This window comes from Penaeus monodon, chromosome 1 (genome assembly GCF_015228065.2).
Source record: "Penaeus monodon isolate SGIC_2016 chromosome 1, NSTDA_Pmon_1, whole genome shotgun sequence".
In the NCBI taxonomy this organism is placed as follows: Eukaryota; Metazoa; Arthropoda; class Malacostraca; order Decapoda; family Penaeidae; genus Penaeus; species Penaeus monodon.
This window is the reverse complement of record NC_051386.1, coordinates 37,382,545-37,397,544: the sequence shown is the minus strand read 5'-3', so window position 1 is coordinate 37,397,544 and position 15,000 is coordinate 37,382,545.

Genomic DNA, 15,000 nt, shown 5'->3' with positions numbered 1-15,000 from the left:
TATGATCAGCGGATTTTAGTGTAAAGTGTAAATTCTTTCACATCTTTGCTTTTTCGACTTTTGCGGTCCTACTTTCTATTGCTATCATTATTCTTATAAAACATTTTTTTTCTTACATTCTTACATTGTGATTTGCCGTGCTTATTATTAAAAGTATTCTTACGATTTCACCTGTGTTGACCTCGGTCACCCGAGCTTTAACTATGTCACGCCCCTTTTAGTGATATTACCTAACAAACGTAAATCATTGTCATTTTCTTGATATAAATAATTAGGTTACATACGTAAATCATTCTCAGACCTCTCCAATCTGATATGACCTTTCATTCATATTACGGTCTATCGCGACGCCTATAATAATAATAATAATTAATAATAATAATAATAATATAATGATAATGATAAATATAATGATAATGTAATGATTGATAATGATAATATAATATATATAATGATAATGATAATATATGATAATGAAATGATATGATAATGATCTATATGATAATGATATGATAATGATAATATATAATATAACAATAATAATAATAATAATAATAATAATATATAATACTACTACTAATGATAGTAAATAATATAACTAATGATTAAAAGTTTATCATATTCTATATGTACTTTAGAGCCAAGATAATTTTATACTACTTCTGCAGCTCTGAGAAGTAAAGCTTTACTATGCCTCTTAATTGCCTGCATTATACCTAATTCACATATAAAATATAGTAACAGTATGTACTGCGAATTATTGTCTATGTGTGTGTGTGATGCCCACACACACACACAGTTCACTAACACACACAGCTCATTCAGAGATTCTATCATGTTACGACATTGTTATCCACACAATGCCATAACTTCGTCTAAAAAACAACAGGATATGTCCTGTACTTAGTCTGTAGCTGTGGTTGTACGGTGTGATTATATTGTTGTTATTCTGTAATATTTTTTTTTCTGTAACATTATGATTTTACTATGTATATATCTAACTATATTAAAAACGTATAATATATTATTTATATTCTAGAACATATCATCTATATTTTCATTATATATGTTGTGATTATCTGCATATATAAATATAATATATATATCATATACTATAACTATATATCAAAAACACATATATAAATATATAATATATATATATATATAATTACATACACAACTAATACTATATATACATTTCATAATAATAAATAATATATATGATATTATGTGTTATAATATATATAATAATATATATAGATATGATAGTATATTAGTTGATATGATATATATTATGATATATTTGTGTATGTTGTGTGTGTGTGCTGTGTGTGTATATATATATATATATATATATATATATATGATATATATATATATATAATATATATATATATATATATATATATATATATATATATATATATATATATATATATATATATTATATCACATATATATATATATATATATATATATATAATATATATATTATATATGATATATATTATATATCTATATATTATATATATCATAATATATATATACTATATATATATATATCTATATATATTATTATATATATATAATATATCTATCTAATATATCTATATATATATATATATTATATATATATATATATATATATATATATATATACATACTCTATATATATATATATATTATATATAATATATATATATATATATATATACATTATTATATTATCTTATATATTGATATATTTATATGATATTATTGTTATTTTTATGTAGTGTGTGTTTTGTGTGTGTATGGTGGGTACTTCAGGTATGTAAGCGATGGTTGGTACCTCCTGTCCTTTAACGACGTGTTCAGTCTAGCCCCGGGTCCAGCAGATCCTTATGTAGTTTCATGTTGGAGCCTTGGAGTGGTACGTGGTAGGGTCCCCAGTTCCTTTCACGGAGAGTACCGGTGGTACCTTAGTAATCATTCTCTCTATTTATCCGGGCATTGGTGACCACACTTGACTTGGGCGGCTTGGCCACCCAGTGGCTAGTTTGCATCAAGGTGAAGTTCCTTGCCCAAGGAACACCGGCGGTCCTGTGACTCGAATCCTCGAAGTCAGTTGCCGTCGTGACAGTTTTCGAGTCCGACGCTCTAACCATTTCGGCCACCGCGGCTTGACATCATGGGCTTCCATATTTTGTTTTCTAGCAATTTAGGTCGGGTTGCCATTCCTTCCGCCCGGTTTTTTATCGAGGTCCCCATCTCTATTTACCCGGCATGATTGAGCTGGCTTGGCCACTACCCTGGCTAGGCGGCAATTCGGGTGAAGTTCCTTGCCGAGGGAAACAAGGCCAGCCGTTGACTCGACCCGGGGGCGGGATGCCGCGTGAACAGTCTTTGAGTCCACCTCAACCTCGCCACGCGCCCCTTGTAGCCTAATGTGTTAAATGCTTGCATACCTCTGAACTATTGGACCTTGTCAGCTGCCACGACTGGCTATCTGTGCGGAAAGCTCGCATAAGCTTCCTCTGCAGTCACACCCTCCATCATCGACCCCAATAACGGAAACCGCCTGCAGCAGGGGGGGGGGGTCACCAGGAAGATTCAGACAAATGGCTCTGTGAACCAACCTATGGACCCCTCATGGTTTCTTTTTACGTGCTTTCCGAAAATGAGACAACTATGGCAATGCTGATCCTGCGCATCCACCCTTTTTGCCAGATGGTTTAGCTGATGTTGAGGGTTCGTCAAGGCTGGGTGCCTTTATGTCTAGGACATTCTTGGAGCGCAAGGCCCCATGCTCCACAAAACAGTCAATCAAGGGTGGGAATTGTCTCTTTACCCCTGATGGCTGTTGGAGAAAGTGTTAGACGAACTGAGCTTTTAATTTTGAGGCCGTCATTTTGGAAGGGTGTTGGGGATGGGTGGAAAATTCAATAACAAGCTATCCTTACTAAACTTTACAAAATCTAGTCCCTTCCGACTTATAATTGGGCCCAGTTACCTCTGAAGGTCACCATTGTCCCAACCCTTGCAGTGCTTCCATAGGGTTATGGGCATTGGCAATTTTCCTGATTCAAACCGGAAAAGGACAACCCCAATAGTATGTGAAATCTCCCTGGAAACAACAGGTTTTTCAATGGAGTACAACTATCAGGAACCATTAATGCTTTTCCCAAACTCATAGACTTATAAATTTTTAAAGAAATTCAAAGAAAATATTGAAAAGAACGTATTGTAATCACCGAGCGAGAGGTGCCAAGATAGGTTTCCAGAGAGTAAATTACATTTGCCTTTTGGTTTGTCTGTTTCCCACAACGGGTAATCATTGTATTGGGTTTCCCATACCTGTGCTAGCAACGACTTGTTTCACGACACTAGCAACTTTTTAAACCTCAGTACAATTTTGAAAATGTTGGGGATGGTTTGAACAGTAAGGCACGTCGGTTCTATTTGAACATTAGCTCCTCCCAAAGTAAGTCTGTGGTAGCCACCCAAGTAAGCCTTCCATAGGCATTTCCACTGACAGGTTATGGCAACCACATTCAATATGGTCCTCCTCGTCAGGAATGACAACGGGTCCAGGTCAGGTAGCTTTGCCCACGAAAAGAACCTCTTCAAGCATGTAAAAGGACTCAATCTTAAGAGTAGTTTAGTAACTAGAGCCACGGAAGGGTTTTCCAGGCAGTGAACATGCCTGTCGCTGTCACCAACTTTTTTCCACATTCGCCCCAAACCTTGCTAGGCAGAATGCCACTTCGTAACCTCAGTCCAAGTTGCCCTTTGTTGCCGCAAGGAATGCATGACCCTGTTAAAGACTCCCCAAAGTGGGTCTTGGAGCCAACAGAAGGCTCCAGGGGCCTCAACGGTGACAGCTCCAGCTGCCACGACTCCACAGGGTCCTCCGCTGCTAGACAGAATGCCCCTGAAGCTAAGGCTCAGTACATCCCTTTGCCCAGGAAAAGAACCTGATCCTTTTAAAAAGGGACTCCTGTTAAACTAGTCACAGGTCACAACCCTAAGAAAGGTCCCCCAGGATTTTAAAGGGACAGCTTTCAAACTGCCAAACCGGCTTCCACAAACACTCTAGAAGAATGCCCTCTGAAAACCTGGCTATATCCTTCTCCCCCAGGCAAAGAAAATCTGGAAAATGAACCTGTGAAACTAGTTCATGGTAAACCCTTAAGGTACCCCAGAGATTAGGGAAAGGGACAACCTAACGATTTCTGAGGGTCAAGTTAAGACCATAGGGGCCTTTGACAACCTTATGGAGGAGTGATCTGGACTGGATATTCCTAAGCCATGGACTGCAGAATCATGCAGGAATGGGAAATGGGCTTGCACTGTAACCCATCTATTTCCTAACAAGAGATTTGGAAAATCTACTTGGGCAAGTTGCCCTTTCCCTATTCTACCTTGGGGATTGCAATGGTGGTATCACGACCATTCTCCAATCCCCTTGTGACCGGACCTTGCGTAAGGGTAAATGCTGTTTTCTGAACAGTGACACTTCCTCACATAATTTTAAAATTCAAACGTGGGACATTCTCCACATTGGAGCTATTCAGTGGTCGGTTCACAGTTGGGAACCCTTCCTTGGAGTTTGTTTATGGAAAGCCTTTATGAAAGCGACACATTCCAAATTCAAGGTGAGGATTCTCAATGATTCAGTAGGCCTCACCGGGATCACAGTTTACTTCAACTGCAGTTATCGCAAGAATTGTGAAATGACATTCCAAATTTTCAAGATTTGGGTTAATCCTTCAGATCACGAATTGAACATTGAACTGAGCATCCATATCCCAAAGAAGTATCCAGGCAGTACTGTAACCTCCAGTTACCATGTGCTACTGATGCATCCACCCAAGCGCGGGAGAAAGAAAGAAAAGCTGCAATAAGGCAGTTGAAACGACGCCCCAGCATTGTAACCTTGATCAATTACAAAATGACCCAAGCCAAGGCCAGACGCATGCTAAAGGAGGCTAGACAGATGTCGTGGAGACGGTATGTCTCCTCGATTAACTCTGGAACCCTCTTAGCATGGATATGGGACAAGGTGCATAAGATTGCTGGAAAGAGCATATACATGTCACCACCTGTTCTGAAGATAGATGGCATAATCATCACAGACAAAAAAAGATGTTGCAAATGAGCTAGCTAAATCCATGGCAGAGATGTCCTCTGGACACTGCTCGATTCTCCACTCTTCGGGCTGAACAGGAACGACACCCAGTCATTCTTCAGTAGAACTGTAGCAGAACTTCCATAAAACTTGCCATTTTTGTGAAAGGAGATGGACTCAAGAAGATGGAGATGATATTCCATACCAAATGATATCTCATTTACCAGGGTCAATAAATTTTCCAGGATCAATAAATCACGCTCCAGATTGGTTTTCAACCCCCTTGAAGATAGCTGATCCTATGGTAGGAATTGGGAAAGGAGAGAGATCCGAAGCAGAAGTCAGAGAGACATTTCTTCACCACATTTCTGATATATTGTGACTCTTGTGGTGCCTTGCAAGCAATCAAGATATTAAACTCATCACATTCAGTAGTGAGGGAGGTTCAAGATTGGCTTGCACTGTTGTCAACACGTACAAAGATAATTCTATGTTTGGTGCCAGTGCATGTTGGTATAAGTGAGAATGAGCAAGCTCAGTCCTTTCCCACACACTGACCTGAAACCCAGCATCAGGGGTTGTCTTCGCGATAAATGGAAGGAACAAATTGCGAGAGATTAGAGATGACCTTGGTAGCTGGGTGACCAGCAGCCATCACAACCGAAAAATAGAAGTTGTATTAACAAGACTAAGAATCAGGCACACAAGACTGACTCATGGGTTGATGATGGCTAAAAGTAAAGCACTTTGTGAGGGATGCCAAGAGCCATTAACGGTCACACATGTAGTCCAAAGACGTATGTACTTGTTCCCCCCATATACACTGAAAAATGTATTGGAGGAGGATTGTGACATAGAGGGTCTTATAAAATTTTATTATGCATAATATCTATGCAAAAAAAATTATACACTTAGAGCATAATATTTATATTTTGATTTTGATATATTTATTGTTATTTGAAAAATATTTATTGATAGATTTTTTAAATTTTAAATATTTTTAATATTCTATCTATAAGGTATTCACCACTAATAACCTTAACTGTTGACACGGCAGATAACTTAGAGGTTTCCCGGAATATGACCAAGATTCAGGACTTTGGGGCCTGTAGGGGAACCCAGTCAATCCATGCTTGAAAGGAGGACTTTGAAGTCACAGAGAGATTTCCATAACTAGGTAGTGTAGTCAATATCTCTGGACTGTCAGACCAAGAAGTTAGTAGACAGATTGGTCTGGCAGCAGGGGCATGAATTGATTAACAAGAGAACTTGGAAAATGTTGGTACTTTGCAGGAAAGGACCAAGCTATGTGTCTTCAAGGCCTTGATACTCCTGTTTTGCTCCTACGGAGCATCAAACCAGGTATTTATGCTTTGTAATTTTTTTTGCCGATCAGGGGGAATAGTTGGCAGGCCCACATGCTAACCGACAGCTACACTGTGATCCCAAGGGCTGATGGGACGCATTTGCAAAATGGGATAGCCCCAATTCCCTTTGGCCAAAGGGGCACTAGGGTTTTCCGTTTGATGAAAATCATTACAATCCCCACCTGGCCCAGGCTAGAAACATCTTCCATTGTGTTTGCCGTGTTGTGGCCCGGAAGTAAATGGCGGGCCCATTGGAGGTCAAGCATGCCCATAGTTGTGCTCTGCGCTAGCCACATTCTTATATTGGCCTTTATTTCGGTTACCCCTGTGGTCTGTTGGAAGGCCCATCAAGCATCTCATTGGCCCCAAAATTGGCTATGTGTCAAGCAGGCACTTTCAAGTCAGTTTCCCCGGCCTACGTCCCCCGACTTCCATCTCGGGTAATATCGCATGTTGTCACTTTGGATCCTTCCTGCTTCCAAAGGGCAAGAATGGAAAAATCGAAATGGTTCCTGGGCTCCCCAAACCAGGTAAGAAGGGGAAAAGTCCTCCTCATCCATTAAGGAAATCTTACCTGGTAAATATGAGAGTATTTCATATAGTAAGTACTAGTAGTGAAGACCATTGGGTGTATCAATCATGGACTTGATATTTTTTAAGTACATCGAAAATAGTTGGGGTATGTCAATGTGATCCTCGAATCACCCAGATCGAGATGTACCTAATAGTTGAGGTTTCGTCACCAGATGGAAGTGACGTCTGCATGTGATATATGACACCCCTGGGGCTCAATTTCATGTTCTCCTCACAAAAACCCTCAATCAGTGTAACCGGGAATGTGGGCTTGGATCCTTTTCTTTAAAAAGATCGTGATACGGAATAGAGAACTTCAACATATCCAATTAAACCATTTAAAAAAAATGTGGCAACTTGGTCACCAGCTTTCACAGTTAACTTCACTTGCAGTCATGAAGTTGCATGGAACCACCTTCAAACATTTGCAAGCGAATGGGTTTCCACGCCAAAGGGTGAGAGATGGAGCCAATTGACCATGCTGACTGGGAAATAGATCAAACTGTGTATTTACAAGGTCTTGAATGATTCCAAGTGTGTCCATATGCTGTTAATCGCTGCACATCAGAATTCACTTTACAAGCTCCTTCCAAAGTAGCGGAAAATTACCGTTGAAAAAGTCCGGTATCATGGAGTATTTGATGAAAGTGTTCACAGGTCAAGAGCAAGGACGCTGCGTTGAGGCCAGGTTAAATCCTTGCCGGTTGTAACCTTATGCTTTCCAAAAAGCAAACCAGGCCGCGAGTGCTTAGGAGCACCAACGACATCATGAGACCTTAACCCTCCCATTACTGGAACCGCCTTACTGGGTATTGCCAAAGGTGCTAATTGCTGGAAAGAGCGCATAGCTGTCACCCCTCTTCCCAAATAAGGTCTTATCCAACAAAGGCTGCTAAGGCCCACAATCGTGGGAAGATCCCTGAAACCTCTACACGGGCCATTCTCCACTCTGAAAGGACGATGCCCAGTGTCTTGTACACTCCGCAGGCAGAACTTCCTACCTTGTCAAAATCATTCCTAAGGTGGGTTGCTTTGCAGCTCGCCGTCAAGAGCCCGCCCAGGTGACAATATTCCATACCAAATGATCTCCTTACTGTAGCCAGAATTCCCTGTAGAAACTATCAGTCCGTCTTTAGGGGAAAAAACGCCTTCCAAATGAAAGCCTGTAAACTATTCCTGTCCCTAAACTGCACTGATATCCACACCAGGAAAGTTACAGACCATTTACCCACCAGCTGCATCTGCCAGCTGATGAGAATAGTTTGATAAATTCAGGTTTAATGGAACTGTCAGGGAATTCATAAATGGCGCTAGAAGGAAACGTGCTGATCCATTATCCAATTTGTGTATTAGAATGAGATTCGACCAGATACACTTCGTTAATATGAACTTGCTATTACAAATTCCCTCATGGTGACATCACATCTTAGGGCCTCATTTGTTGACCTAGAAAGGTACGGTACCACTTGGAAGCTGGCTAGGCCATTTAAGCTGATGACAATGTGTTTAAAAGGAGCATTACACCTTCACACAACCCTTTAACGTTGCATTATTCTCCTGGGAAACAGTTTCTACTAACTGAAGATCACTTTAGGGGCCCAAGGGATGACTTAAGTTGCCCTCCATTGCTATAAATGAGATCTAAGGTTGTTCCAATTCCTTCTCATTTCTGTAACCTGGAATGACTTTGACATGTCTCTCAGGAGGAAGCTTCAGATGTGCAAGGACACATCCCGGCTGCAATAAACTTGACAGTGGGCAACATATCTGGTTTAATTTCCCCATGATCCATGGTATACACTTCCACTACGAGGAAATTCCATCCAACCCTCTATTTAGTACTTTTGCAGGAGTGAAGGATTTTCAGCCAATTTTTAAGTCAAAGGGTGGTACATTAACATCATGAATGTTCGAAATCTGAAAATTTGGGCTTTGCGCAATGATTCCAGGAGCTGCATCTGAGTCTTTTCTAGCAGCTCGATCTTACTGCAAGCAGCATCCATTGCACCAGTTAAGATTACCTTAAAATCTCAACCAGTTCTGTTTGATATAAACTTCAGAGGAAAGCAAGCATTAAGAGTTTAAACTCACACATCCATTAATGGAGTTACAAAATTTGGTGCATTTATTCGACAACGGAAACAGTGACCTATGTGTCCTGCAATTGCTATCACCCCTTGGGAATGAACGAGTGATCAAAAATGGCCAAGGAGCACTCAGCCTGTCACCTCGTTTGACGCTCCACACAGTAATCTGCAACCAGAATAAGGAGTTTGTCTTCGGATAAATCCATGGCAGGAGGCATACCTCTAGAACAACTGCGATAGATTCCAGATGAATCTGGCAGTCCGTGACCGCATCCATCCAACCTGTAAGTAGAATTCCATTAACAACTAGAATTTGGGGCACACGACTTGACTTTGCACTGTGCCGAAGATGGCCAAAAGTCAGATTGTGGCGATACCAAAGCCATTAATGGTCCGATGATCCCAAAATTGTTGGAACCTTTCTACCTGGTTGTGTAGGCTTCCTGCCATCACATAAGGCTATGGATCGTTCCTATCGTCTTTAGTTGCTCAACACCTTGACGTCTATTATTACAATTGATCTCACCATCATCAGATCATGCAGAGGAAATGCTTACTGAATCTCATCTTCTGCTAAAGGAAACTGCTGTCCTTATTTCAGATTATGGCCTTTGAAGATTGAATGAATCAGAGACATTTCAAGGATGGAAAGTATTCCTTGAATTTTCCGTCTGGACAGATGCAATGTTAGAAGTTTCCCTGGATGTACAAGATCAAACGACCACTGCAAAGTAATGGAGACTCTTCTATCAAAAGACATTTTGTAAGAACAGATTACTGCTTAATTAATAGTCCTTCTACACAGCTTTAGCCTTAGTCCCATCGGGAAAAGGTTGATCAACTTGATCAGTGGCAGGGGTCACAAGGGAGTGTCTTAAAAATATACTCCTGATTTAGCCATTCCTTCAATGACAGAAATACTGGACTCTTCCCAGGCTGTTGTTCTCTGTTTGTGATAGTAGACGCAGCTTACTGGGCAATCTCAGGAATCCGAAATGCAGGTGAGTAGGTTCTATTTGCCTGGCGAATCTCCCTCCATTAAAAATTTCCCCAACTCTACCTGGTTTCTTGGTCTGACTAGAAATGTGGTGTCCTTCAGCATTTGAGCAAAGTCACGAGATTTCTTCAGCACTCTAGTACAGGCAGATCAATATATAAAGGTCGAATCTAAAATGGGTGGGCTTGTAGAGGCGAAGGAGATGTCTTTTCAGAAGCCCGATCTTCACTGCAGAGTTTTCAGTCCTTGCACCAGTTAAGATGACTAAGTCTTCAACCTTCTGTTTTTAATTATTGGACTCTCGTAGTGCCTTGCAAACAATCAAGATTTAAACTCATCACATCCAGTATGAGGGGGAATTCAAGATTGGCTTGCATTGATGTCGCACGTAAAAAAAAAACTCTTATTGGGTGCAGAAGTTGGTATCAGGGGAATGAACGAGCTGATCAAAAGGGCCAAAAGGGAGCTGCCACTCATCCTTGTGATGCTCGTTTTTCCTCTCCTACCAGTGACCTGAAACCCCGCAAAAGGGGATGTCTTTGTGATAGATGGAGGGAACATGGAGGCATACCCCAGAAAAAAACTGCGGAGATTAGAGATGATTTGGCAGTTGGGTGACAGCATCCATCCCCAACCGAAAAAATAAAGTTTTATCAACAAGATAAGAATCGGGGACACGAGACGACTATGGGCCCATGAGGCTAAAAATCAAACACTTTTTGAGGGATGCCAAGAGCCTTAAAGGTTGCACTTTAGGGAAAAAGGGGAAAATTCTCAACCCGTGTTTTGTTTACTTCCTGGGAGATTTCCTCCTGGTGTGGATCGGCTTCATCGCCTTTCATTTTTATCATAATTCCCTGCGTCTAGTTTATTAAAAAAGATTTGGGGACCATCATCAGATTCATTTCAGAGGGAAATGATTATGAGACTCCTTTACCCTTCTGCTACATACAGTACTTGTTCTTTTTTCCCGATGTGGCCTTGGAAATCTCGCAAATGAAGAAGAGACATTTAACAGAGGAGCTGAAAGGGTTTTTTCCCTTTGGGGCTGTCTGGGGAAGAGATGTTGTGAGAAGTTTTAGGGTAGGGTACGAGATAGAACGACAATTTGCACATAGCAATGGAGACTTCTTTATCCCCAGAAGAGATATTAGGGAATAACATGATTTATTGCTAAATGTAATTGAAAATCTACCCGCCCCCATTTATTTCCCTTAGTCCCCCCGGGAAAAAGGATGGGGCTCATTTTTCTGCATTGATATAGGACAAATAATACTACCCCACAGCTACCCCTTCCATGGATTTAGAAAAGCCTGGATCTGTCTCAGGAGCTGTTGGTTTTCTGCTTGTCTGATAGTAGAGCAGCTACTGGGCCGTCTCAGTACATCAATGATCGTAAGTTTAGCTTTCTTTGCCTGTCGACTGCTCCCTCCAGTTTCCAAAGGACAAGGGAATCTCATACTCTATTCAGTCCTTGGTCTTGGTACTAGACATGTGGTGTACCTACACTTACAGACCTACAGGAAGCTCTTGGATTGCTGGACAAGAACTAGTATGTACTCAGACGTCGAAAAATGTGAGTTTGCTAAGCACCAGATCAGGCTATTAGGTTCTGTCATTGGCGAAGGAGTCTTTCTCAACCCCGACAAGGTGAAAGCCATAGTAGCCATTAAACGCCCTCATTTGGCAAGAGATGTACAGTGCTTTTTGGGAGCATGTGGCTTTATTTGAAACCTAAAGAAAGCTTAGTTAGATCCCCTATTCTTTAGCTCTCAAACTACAGTCCATTTGAGATATGTATGGATGCCAGTGGTCAAACCCTTGGCTCCATCCTGCTCCTGAAGGATGAGGATAGTGTGTCTCATGTGGTAAGTTATTGGTCTTGAATACTTAAGGAATCTTATACAAGGTATCCGTAATAGATTTGGAGGCACTTGCAGTTGTTGAGGCTGTGCGAGCCTTCAGTGCTTATGTGTATGATAGGAGGTTTAGTATCTGGACAGACCACCAGCCTCTTACTGTTGTTTTCTCTAAGAAAACAAAAAGTAATAGGCTCATTAGTATGCCTATGAACTTGGTGAATTTACTTTATCCCACTGACACTGAGGCTGCTATTTTGCATCCCGTTCAAGAACTGAAAGTTGCAACACTTCCCACAACTGTGCAGTCACCCCTGCCTCTCTCTTACCAGTTCCTCCTGTGCCACTACTAACAGATGACCAAAATGGAGCACCAAATCCTTGCCTAAGTCGATGGACTCCAGGCAAATGCGGCAAGGAGGAGTATATCCGTTTCCCAAGTCCCAACCTTCAGCAGCCCTATTTAACTTCAAGATTGAAGAGAGAGTACTGTACTTCCTTCGACATCTTCCTAATAAAGTGGTTAAACAGATCTTGTTCCTCAACATCCCTACCCTCAGTTGATACATATGGCTCACTATCCTCCATCTGCGACTTATCCATGTGCCCTTTGAACTTACCACAACCCTGCAGCAATTGGTATTTTCCTAATATGCTAACAAAGTCCTGAAGTATGTGGTGGAATGCATGGCCTACCAACGACGAAAGGAAACGGCACCTTAGGTGCCCTTATACCATCAGCCTCTACCCACAACACCCTAGAACTCATGTTGGCAGATATAATGCATCTATGCAGTTCTGCTACTTTTGTCGATCGTCGATCACCATACGCGGTTTCTCCAGCTAGTATTTTAAATGTGACAAGTCTGCCATTCGTGTTTTGCGAGCTTTTATTGACCACTTCGTAATGCTGTTTGGCAAACTTGCCAAAGTTACATACCGACAACGGACATGGAGTCCTCGTCTGCTGAATGGCGCTCCGTCCTGTCGGCCCCGGCTGTAAGACATTTGCTCCCTGTGGCATATCATCCCAGTCGAATGGGATGGTTGAGTGAACAAATCAGATGGACACCTTGGTGGTCTTAGTTCGACAATCACCTCACTATGGTCACTGTATTTGCCAGCAGTTCGCTTTGCCTTGAATTATGCCATTCATCGGTTGGTATCAGAGCAACCACTGTATCTTTCTTACAGGCCAGATGGCATTCTTCCCGAGGGGTCTGCAAATCACAGGTGGTGATGAAGACTTGATGATGCAACGACTCACTGATGTTCGGTGCTAGCAGTAGAAGTATCCCAGCATGTTCATGAAACTAACAAGTGGACCTAAGATAAAGAACTGAAATCGGCGACGTCCTTCGAAGAAGGTTCAGTGATAATGAAGAAGGTTGTAGGACCGCGGGGGGCTCTGCAGGACCGGTGGATCGGCCCATGTCGCATCACCAAGATATTGGGGCCTGTTGCTTTCGACGTTTTGGAGCTCCATGGCCACCGATTAAGGCTTGAGTACATGCAAGCCCAAATGAAACTTTTTATTCCTCTGTTGGAACTACCCTTTGCTGAGGAAAATGAGTAAAGAGGAAGTGCTTTAAACAGTTAAGGTTATATTACGTCCATGACGTGAGCAAAGTGTGTGAATGAGAGTGAACGTGTCAACAGATCCAGGTCGCAGGTGTGTTTGTTTGGTATCTTTGTGATATCTAATGAAGTTTGAGTGCATTTAAATCATTATTTTGTTTGGTGTAAGGCTTTCGGTTTTAGGGTATCAGCAAATCAAATTTTATGTTCAGTTTTATATTGCTACTTGCACTTTTTATTAATATTACGTTAATGTTTTGTAACTCTTTAGTTTTACGTTTGCATTTTTTATGTTCAGGTTTACGTTTGCTTTTAGTGTTACTCCAATTTATATGTTACATCGATGTGTAACATAAAATTTTGCCTAGGACAATCACCGGGACGAGGTTTATCCAAGTTAATGCTTGATGACCGAATCTAAACTCGTTTTCTCCCACAGATGTGTTCGTCTATCTTGTCTTTGTGTTGCAGCCTGTATCAGAATCGTCACCGTAGACAGACGACTCTTCATGCTAGTTATCTAGTTATCGCTGAGGGCCAGCGATAACTAGATACCCCCCTCGCGTCATTTTCGTTGTGAGAACGGACGCCACCCATCGAAATATATTTTTCTGATGCATTTCAAACCATTGTTTCAGCAATATAAAGTTAGATATCTATACTTTTGATATTACCAAAGAACCTTCCTGTATATATAGTAAAACTAATAACAATTAAAATAGATTTAATGTTAGATATGATCATGAGGACCGTTGAGAACGGGCGCCACTCATCGAGATATAGTTTTTCTGATACACTTTAATCCATTGCTTCAGCAATATATTGCTAAATATCTGTACTTTTGATGTTACCAAAGAATTTCCCTGTTTCTATATAGTAAAATTAATACCAATAAAAAATATAATGTTTAGATATGATCATGAAGACCCATTGATTCCCGCCTCCTGCCTGTTGATTGTGGCGAGAGGAACTGAGAGGACCTGTTTTGTATCGCTCTACGATTTATAAATTTTTCTTGGTTAGCTCTTTTAGCCGGTGATTAATCCGGAATGAGTACGAGATATCATGTAGCTTTTTTCTCTTTCTTTTTTTTTTCATTTGTTTTACCTACACCTCCAGTTCCTCGGCTATTAGTTAACCCCTTTTAATGTTCTTCCTAAATATTTTAATCCCTTTGCACATATTATGTTCTTTTTGTTTGCTTATTTTATTTTGAGAAATTTTACCTATTATTTTAAAAGGAGTGGTGGTGAAGCGTCGCTCATGATACAGACCGCACACCACACCAGCATCCTTCTCACGTTTGACTTACTTTTTGCGGAGACTTCAAATTTGAAAGTGGGACATACAGTGAACCGTCGCAGCCAAGACAAAGGAGGGGGCAGGGGCACCACCCAAAAAAGCAGAACGGACCGCGGAAAGACCAAAT